This window comes from Cebus imitator, unplaced genomic scaffold (genome assembly GCF_001604975.1).
Source record: "Cebus imitator isolate Cc_AM_T3 unplaced genomic scaffold, Cebus_imitator-1.0 Scaffold584, whole genome shotgun sequence".
Taxonomy (NCBI): Eukaryota; Metazoa; Chordata; class Mammalia; order Primates; family Cebidae; genus Cebus; species Cebus imitator.
Window position 1 is genome coordinate 911,909 of NW_016107899.1, and position 8,416 is coordinate 920,324.

The window sequence follows — 8,416 nt, forward strand, 5'->3', positions numbered from 1 at the left end:
TCAAGCACAATCACTTCAAGGCTGATCATAAGCACTGCTGTGAGGTGTTCAGGGGGACAGCATGAGAGCGTCTCCCCCTGAAAATGTTTCCCAGACTTTTCCAGGGAAGGAGTCCAGTAGACAGGCAGACTGGCCCCCTTGGGGGATGTGCAGCCAAGTGAACTGTTTAGCCAGGTGCAAAGTCAAACAATGCCAGGAGGCCTTTGTGTCAAGCTTATAAAGGGCTCTCTGCAGCCATATTATTGTTTTCTACCATGTCAGCTAATTATTCATTAAATCAGGTCCTCTAGGAAGTAGTATTATATTTATCCAATGGCTTTATGTCTTTCCATGATACCTGAAGAAAACCTTTTTTTGGGCATAAATAACCCAGCATCAGATGAAAGCTTTTTGAGCACTTGCTGTGGTGCCCAGCCCCAAGTGTGTTCTCAGGAAGAAATCGATGACCTTCATTTATTCATGCTGCAATCATTTGCTCATTCACTTGCGACTTCCTGTTGTGTGCCAGGCACTGAGCATCCTAGTAAATAAGAAACGCTGTCTGTCCCCAGTCCCCGGGGCTAGTGGGCACGTGGCACATCCAGGGTCAGTGCACAGAGTGGACACGACCACAGTGTCTGCCTGCGTAGCAAGTCACGAAGGCCTTTTCAGGGTCTGGCTTATGTCAGCTAAAATGAACAGGAAGAGTAGGCGTCAGTCAGGTGAAAAAGGGCAGAGAGAGCACCGTCTGGGCAGAAGGGAGAGAGTGAGCAAGGGGCCCATGGGACTGGGTGCTGTGCATCGTCACAGAGGGGCAGGAGGAGGACAGTGCTGGGCGCCACGGCTGGGGGGTGCGAGCCAACAGGGTCCCCAGGCCAGTCAGGGGTCCCGGCCTTCCCTGGAAAACAAGGAGTCATTACAGAGGCTCGATGGCACATGGTGAAAATGAGGTTCTTCTGGGAAATTTTAGGCTGCAGGATGTGAGTGGCCCTCAGCAGGGAAGGCCTGGCAGGCAGCGAGGGCTTCCGGACTAGACCCCAAGAAGGAGGTGGGGCCGGCAACACAGACTTGGAGGTTCCTAATCCACAGATGGTACCCAGGCCACTGTGTTGGGTCAGGTCTTCCAGGGCACGGGAGGAGGGATGCAGCTGAGGGAAGGAAGCCCAGTGACAGCAGCCCTGGGACCAGCAGGAGGCCAGGGAGCAAGGCCAGGGTGAGCCAGCCAGGACCCCAAATATCAGAGGCTCAGCTGAAGTTGGTGTTTGCTGTTTTTCCTGTTAATCCATATGTTTTTCTTAATATTTCTTTCCATTTGGATTCTCCACTTCAGAAGATTTATTTTTTGGATTAATAAAAATCGTATGTATAAAAAACATGCCGTTTGGCAATCTGTGCCTGATGTGGGATGGCTACATGGAGCTAACCAACACATGCATTTCCTCACATACTTGTTTTTTGTGATGAGAACACTGAAAATCTACTCTGACAATTTTCAAAGATAGAATACATTAACTACAGCCACCATGTCCTATAATAGATTTCTTGGTCTTCCAGAGATTTCATATCCTGTCTTCCCAGCCCCCCACCCCAACCCCACCCTGGAACCACCACGTTTTTTTCTTTTAGTTTTCTCTCATCTTTCTTTCTCTTAAAAATGCATATTTTCTTTGATTTTGCTGAAGTTCTTTACAGAAGAAGGCCAAGAAGACAACAAACAACTATCACCAAATCTTGGCTTCTAGAGAATTTTGTTTTCTTTCTTTCCTAAAAATTCCTTGAAAGAACAATAGCAAGCTGATGATTCATTTGAAAACAGTCATGTGCCAATTTTGGTAAAGGCTCCCGAGTTTCCTGCTTGATGGAGCAGCGTGGGGTGAAGGGCTGCACGGGAGAATGTTTTGTTAGTAACTGAGAGTCAGAATTTAAGAGTGGCGTGGATCCCAAGGAAATCCAACTTTATTTTTTCTGCTATCCCCCACCCCCCACGAAGAGTTTATTCATTATAGGACTTCTTTGTAAAGTGATCTCTGTGTTCTTTTTGAGCTTGAAATTATACTCAAATGTTCTTCTGGAATGTTTTCCTTTTTCCTTTAAAATAATACATGTACTTACTCCCTGGAACTAAATTAAGTGAGGCAATGAGGCCAGGAGAGAGCGGGCAGCGGGACATCACTCCGATTCAAGGACTGTGGTGAGGTTCATGTCCCTTGCTTTGTCAGTCTGGCCTTGGGTAAGCTGGGGTTCACGTTTTGAACACACTCCAGGGCCATCCCTTACCAGTTGTGTGACCTTGGGCAAGTCCCTACTTCTCAAAGCATTAGTTTGTCCCTCTGGAAGGGAGAGAGTAATATCTAATCCATAGGGTGCCCCAAAGATGAAATGAGAAAATGTATTAGAGGCATAGCATATACTAAGTACTTAGAAAGCCCAGCAGGTAAATGGACAGGCGTCAGGCACCAGTGGCTTAAGCCTGTAATTCCAGCTACTTGGGAGGCTGAGGTGGGAGGGCTGCTTGAGTCCAGGAGCTCGAGACAAGCTGGGCAACACAGCAAGACCCCATCCCTGAAAAAATCAAATCAAATGAAATAAAATAAAATACAATGGAGAGGCCATACACAGAGTTCCTATGGGAGGAAAATCTGTCACAATGGGAAAATACTGCTACTGACACGTCACATTATATAATTACTGTGTTCCCGAAAACACCAAGATGTAGCCTTTTGCTCAGGTGAGGGCACAAGCCACAGGAAACGGGGGACTCTCTGGTAGGTTGGAAGCCCCATCTTGGCTTTCAAGTGAGATGCCCTGGTGGTCCAAGGCCCCTCGCCCCCACCAGACAGCTGGTCTACCCTTGAGGATGCATCACACCTCCGGAAGAAGTCCCTGCCCTACTCACTGCCCTGGCTTGTGGCTGGGGCTTCTTGGCAGGGCTGGGTGTGTCCGCGCCTGAGTCACTGTGGGCAGGGTTGACCCAATGTTCCTTCATCTGTGGAGTGTCCCTGATGATGAATTTTGGGGTGAACTGGAAACTCCACTTTGTGGGACCTCTTCTGAGACATACATAGTGAGAAGGGGATGGAGGCTAAAGTCAGATAAGCTAGGGTAAGTTCAGCCTTTAGTGCACATAAAGGTTAAATAGTGCAAGAGCACATACAACGTTCAACAAAAATTGGTTTTTGTATTCAAAATCTTTCTCACAAAAATTAGCATATGGAAATATCAAGAAGGCAGATGTTAAAACTTCTTACCATCAGCTCCTGCGTCTTTACACACATGGTACTGGCAAAGGCTGATGCACTGAAGATGTCCTCATGCTTTTCCATGCTACCTGACCCCCCAAGAGAGTATACCTGGCCCTGGAGAGCCCCTCTCAAGCACGAGACTTGCATTTGAAGCAGATTCATTTTGGAGGGTCCACGTGTTCACTATCAGGCCACTGTGATGTCATTTTAGGGCCACTGCCCTCAACAGCTTGTCAGCCTAATTGGGAAAATAGGTAAGTGACAGAGGAGTTTGACAGGTACTGAGGCAGGAGAGTAGGATCTGGAGGCAGGGAACCTAAGGCTGTGTCACCCTAACTTCCTAGAACCCTAACTTTCCACACCTAAGTAACAAAAGGACTAGAGGCTACTCCTTTTGCAAATCTCCCACCTTTTCTGTGGGGCAGATGGGAAATTGTCTTCATTTACAACTTTGTAACTTCATCTTAGCCTCTAATTGGTTGCAAAAAGCAACCAATCAGATGTTCGCATAAGAGCCTGACCTTTGTAACACAACGTCAGCCTCTAATTAGTTGCTTTCATCAACCAATCAGAACAATTGCGGGCCACCGGTGAGGCGATCATGAAGTGGCCAATGGGCCCGACAGGCCGTTGAGCACTGCTGGGGCCGCTCCCACAGTGTGGAGTGTACTTTCGTTTTCAATAAATTCCTGCTTTCATTCTTTCATTGCTTCATTCTTTCTTTGCTTTGCTGTGCATTTGCTTTGTTGTCCAATTCTTTGTGCAAAACGCCAAGAATCTGAACAACATGCAGTCAAGACCCTCAACCGGTGACAGTGCCATAACGAAGGCAAACTCAGGTGGGGAAATTGTGAACAGAGGGAGGAGGACGCAGGTGAGACTGGGGGAAGGCGCTTGCAGCAGGAGAGGCCAGCAGGTGTGGGGCAGGAGGTGTGAGTGTCTTGCTTTCCATTTCATCTCTGACCCCTCTGTGTCTGGCTGCACGACCCCATGCATCGTTCAGGACATCTGACTGGTCCACCACAGTGTGGTTCTATTTGCACCACATTGGGATTTGCTACCGTTTAGCACAGCTCTCCACCAACCTGCTCTCCTGCCAAGGGCACAAGACCAGGTCCCACCCCCACTCCCACCTTCCGTGAGCCATACTAACTTACCTATATCTGTTCCCTCCCAGGAAATGGAGGCAGTGACTCCTGCCCTGGAGGATTAAATGGCATCTTCTATGTTGAAACCAGTTTCAAATTTTCAAAACTGTACACCCATCAGTTATCACCAATACAGCTCGATCGTCACAGTCCTGACTTCAACTGTCAGTGTGATGTCTCATCAACATGGAAAACCCACTATGTGGTACTTTACCATCATGAATGAAATCTTCTATTTCCCCACAAAAACTGGCAGATATTAGCATTAATCTGATTTTTCAAAGAAGTTAGTTATTTCTCAGGATAAGTCACTGTGACTTATCCATGGGCCTTGGTTGGTGGGAAGTAAAGCCCAGACTGCATTCTTGAAGCTGCTAGCCTTTTCCAGCTCATTGCAAATTGAGCAACACTGATGAACCCATGGTTAATCCATGGAGTCAAATGCAGCTAGACACGAATGCCTGGGGATTTTCCCTGTGACACTCTCTTGCTCTTCTGGTGATGGTGAAGGACAGTTACACCCATGGCAGGGGCTGTCACTTGTTTCTGGCATTTACTTGACCTCATGGCTTCCGTGAACACCAGGCACACCCTTTGCAGGAGGCACTGCTGCCCTCAGCCTGCCTGGCCTGGGGGTGCAGAGGGGAAAGGGATATGGGATTTTGCAAAGGCACCTGGAGAGCAAAAGTCAGCCCTAGGGAAAGTCAGACTGATGGCAAAGGCTTGAGCACGGGGTGGGCGAAGGAGGTGCTTTCGCATCAAGTTTCACGGAGTAGTGAGATGTGCTGAGCAAAATGCACTTGTCCTTGGAATGTGAGGCACACACATGGCAGGCATAAAGTTATAAAGAGAAGGGGCTTCTTGGTCTGCTGAACTTGAAGACTTACCTTACCTTCCTGCTGTTAATTCTTTACAGAAGCTTCCTCTTCTCCATTTCCCAGGGTTCTCCGTGGGGATGTGCTTGAGGGAGAATGGGCAGTTTAAGAGAAAAGAATTCTTCCTGAATGAATCGTGGAGTGCACTGGAAAAGGTCTGGGCTGGAGCTAGACTTACTTTGGCTAAAGATAATGTAGTGTATATACACAATGGAATATCATTCAGCCTTGAAAAAGAAGGAAATATGTCATTTGTGGCAACATGGCTGAGCCTAGAAGACATTATGCTAACTGAAATAAACCAGGCACAGAAATACAAATACTGCATAACCTTACTCATATATGGAATCTTAAAAAGTCAAACTCACAGAAGCAGAGGGTAGAATAGTGGTTACCAGGGGCTGGGGGTGGGGGTGGGGAGATGGAGATTGAAGAGAAAAAAATCCTTTGAAAATGATCCATCAGACACACTCATTTGTGATTTCCCCACAATTGTGGTGCTCCAGGGAACTTTAATGATCAGTTACTGAGCCCTTATTATCTGCCTGGCTTTGTGCTAAGCCTCACTCATGTTCCCAACAGTCCTATAGGATATTTTAAGTATTATAATCCCCATTTATAAGGGGCAAATGGAGCTTGAAGGCGTGGAATATGTCGGAGAAGGCAGGCTGCTGGTAACATAGCTTCAGCCTGCTCTGGTCCTGGGGCCCCTCTCATCTGTGAGCTCCTGCTCCCATGCCCCCTGGCCATCTTCCCAGGCTGAGGCTAGGGCTTGCCAGGCTGTACTCCGCCAGGGGGGACACACAGGCACCTCAGGAACTTGTCTGCAGCTGTCTGGACACCAGATTCCTACTGCCCCACTCATATCCTCAGAGTTCAACAGGTCAGCGTTGGGTGTCATTCTCTGTTGCTGCATTTCCCAGGCAGCAGAGATAGCAAAGTCTCAGTATTTCACTAAGCAATATAATTGCAACTAAAATCTATCCCCACCTAAATCTGATTTAAGCAAACGTAAAAAAATAGTGTTTTTTAAAGGCTTAATGCGCTGGAAAGTTTTTCATTTTGTGATAGTTTTATTTGGACTTTCCACAATATTGATAGAGTACTTAAAATTGCAACATTTTCTCAAGAGGGGATTCCCAAGATTAGTTTTTTTTTACTCACCAGTTATAATTTCAACTAAGGTCTGTCCTAGCCAACTCTCAGACACATGGCTGGGGGTTTCACCTTCCTCCTGGTGGGCGGAGTCCATCTGTGGACACATCTGCCTTGCTGTTCGCTGGTGTCACAGGAAGACTATGGGAGGGAATGACTGGTAACACATCAAGATGCACAATTTACAGTGCAAAACTGTAGGGGAAATATCCTTGATTGAAAAGGGGATTTCTTGTGTTTATCTACTTTGGCTAAACCTTCTCTTGGCTCAGCCTTGGATTTGTTGGATGTTGTGTGGTGTTTCTAAGGCAAATTGGCTGATGAATTCTCTCTCTGAGCTGATCATGATGGGAAAGTATGTCCCTTGCATTCGTCCAGCACACTGAGCTTTATTTGCATTGGACGAGATCTAAAATGGGTTATTCCCCAAAGTGTTCCAATAACAGATACAACCGGAGGAAGCTTCTTATCTGAGAGGCCGGTAGCTGGGTGAGGGAAGCAGGGTTCTGGAGCTAGGACGAACCCCAGATTTGTCACCTGTGAGCTGTTGCCTCAGCTGTAGCCCAATGTCCCCACACCATAGTTTCCCTATTGGCAAACAAGCAAAGCAACAGTGCTCATCGATTGGTGCTGTTCGAGGTTTAAATTAGAGAAAGCGTACACAGCACTTGGAAGAGCACTTGGCTTCCCTCTAGGATGGTGCACGGAGGTCTCCAAGCTCTACGGGGGCTGTCCCTGCAAGGAATCTGCTTGTTTGCAATGGTTAGAATACTAGAAGGACTCTCATACCACTCTCATGACAGATAGCCAAGCAGCTAGAGCAGAAGAGAGGACTCTGGAGGACAAGGAGCTCAAAGGCTCTGAACTGGTTTCTTGCAGTTTAACAAATTACCATGAACTGGGTGGCTTAACCCAAGAAAAATTCACTTTCTCACCCACCCAGAAGCTGGTAGGGTCGGGTCCCTCTGGGCTTTTCAGGTGAAAGAGAGTCTGTTCCTTGCCTCTTCAGCTTCTGGTGGCTGCCAGCATTCCTGGGCTTGTGGCCACATCACTCCAACCTCTGCCTCGCTGGCCATGTAGCCTTCTCTGTGTGTCTATCTCATAGGAACAGAGGTGACTGCATTTAGAGCCACCCACACAGTCCAGGGTAAATTCCTTCTCTGAAGATCCTTACTTTAATCACTTTTTTTCCATGTAAGATCCTGTTTACTTCTCTGCATGTATCTGTGTGTGTCCCCTCCTCTTCTTCTAAGAACACCAGTCATTGACTTCAGGGGCTACCCTAAATGCACTATGATTTCATCTTAACTAATTACATGTTGAAACACCCTGTCTCAAAATCAGGTGCATTCTGAAGTTCCAAGTGGACAGGAGTTTGGGGGACACTGTCACCCACTACAGTTTCCATTTGTGGATGGTAGCACTCAGTGAATTTGTAGCTAAATGCTTGGTTTCTCAATCGCCCCCTGCTTGGATGAGCAGGGAGGGAGTGTGCCTTACTTCCAGGACTGAGCAGTTAGGAACCAGGCCTCCAGAGATGTCTGGCAAGTGGATTTATTTAATTACTGAATTGTCCACATTTTCCTGCATTAACTCGGAAACTATGTTGCATATTTACTCTTAGAAACAGAAGGCAACCAATTTCTTTCATTTTTATTTTTTTTACTGCTTTCCTCTTGAAATAGGAATTAGTTCTGAATTTCAGATCAGTTCTTTTCTTGTTTTTTTTTTGAGACAGAGTCTCGCTCTGTCGCCAGGCACCAGGCTGGAGTGCAGTGGTGCGATCTCGGCTCACTGCAACCTCCGCCTCCGGGATTCAAGCAATTCTCCTGCCTCAGCCTCCCGAGTAGCTGGGACTACAGGCGCGCGCCACCATGCCCAGCTAATTTTTGTATTTTTTTAGTAGAGACGGTGTTTCACCATGTTGGCCAGGATGATCTCGATCTCTTGACCTCGTGATCTGCGCACCTTGGCCTCCCAAAGTGCTGGGATTACAGGAGTGAGCCACCACAAGAGT